Genomic DNA, 1545 nt, shown 5'->3' on the forward strand with positions numbered 1-1545 from the left:
TTAGAATCACCGAAAACCACGTCAAGGGTGATCTGGCCGAGTGACTCGGCTTTCTTCCCAGGGATAACACCATGGAAACTCATGTTGCTCTCGCTAAGTTTGGACATCAGAATGCCCATCCCCTTTAAGGTTTCAGCGTAAAGGATGTTCAGACCACTGCCACCATCCATCGGTACTTTGGGCAGTCGAGTGCCTCCAACCATAGGGTCGACCAGCAGTGCTTGCCTCCCAGGGGTGGCCACACGAGCGGGGTGGTCTGACTGGTTGAACGTGGTGGCTGTCTGAGACCATCTCAGGTAGGTGGTTGCCTCTGCAGGAGCGACCATATTCACTTCTCTGTTGATGACCTTCAATCGACTCTTGCTTTCAACATCAGCAAAAATCATCAGAGTGGAATTGACTTTGGGATAACCATCGTCTTCCTCTTCATCCTCGTCTTTGTCCGACTCATTCTCCTTCTCATTGGGTTGTTTCTCTTGGAACTACTGGATCAAGAGTCGACACTGCCGAGTGGTATGCTTTGGGTAAATCAGATTACCGTCTTCATCTTTCTTAGTGTGGATGTGACATGGAAAATCCAGCACGTCATTCCCCGCTTGATCTTTTACCTTCTTAGGGGGCCAGGGCCCCTTGGGTTTTCCCTTAAACTTTCCTTGATTTACTACTGCAATCTCTTCAGGTGCCGCTGGTTCGGCCTTACGCTTCTGTTTCCGACCGGAATTTCCTCCACCGGCCTCTTGGCCGACTGCTTTGCCCTTCCCGTTATGGAGTCGACCTTCCTCTTCTCCGTTAGTGTACCGGGTGGCTATCTCCATCATCCGAGTCAGAGTCATATCTCCAGTCCGACTGAATTTCAAGACCAACTCTCTGTATTTGACGCCTTCCCTGAAGCCTTTCGGAATAGTGTAAACCGCACTGCACATAGCTCCATGCAGTCTACCCTATTCCTCAAGGCTTGAAGCTAAGCAACGTGCAGGTTAGCATTGAGCCTCTTCTTCATCCTCTTTGCACTCAGGGCTTATAAACCGCTGCGAGTGCCTCTCGCTTGGCGAGGTGGGACTTAAAAACAGCTGCAGAAAGAATCAAGTAAAAAACTCTTTTACCGGTTCATGCCACGAACCGGTACTAAAAGGTGCTCGTGGGGCACCAGCCTTAAAACCTGTACCAAATAAAATGCCTTTGTATCAGTCTTAGAACTGGTATGAAGGAATCAACTAAAAAGCTTTTATAAACCTCTAGTATTATTGAAACTAAAATTATATAGAATTTTGTTACAAACTTTAATAGCAAAAAGAATTATCATAAAAGAAAATAATTAATTAATTAGAATTCTGTTCAAAACATTAAAAGAAAAAAGAATTATCATAAAAGAAAATAAATAAGTAATTAGAATTTTGTTACAAACTTTAGTAGCAAAAAGAATTATCATAAAAGAAAATAAATAAGTAATTAGAATTTTGTTACAAACTTTAAGAGCAAAAAGAATTATCATAAAAGAAATAAATAAGTAATTAGAATTTTGTTACAAACTTTAATAGCAAAAAT

Source organism: Triticum dicoccoides, chromosome 4A (genome assembly GCF_002162155.2).
Source record: "Triticum dicoccoides isolate Atlit2015 ecotype Zavitan chromosome 4A, WEW_v2.0, whole genome shotgun sequence".
Lineage (NCBI taxonomy): Eukaryota > Viridiplantae > Streptophyta > Magnoliopsida > Poales > Poaceae > Triticum > Triticum dicoccoides.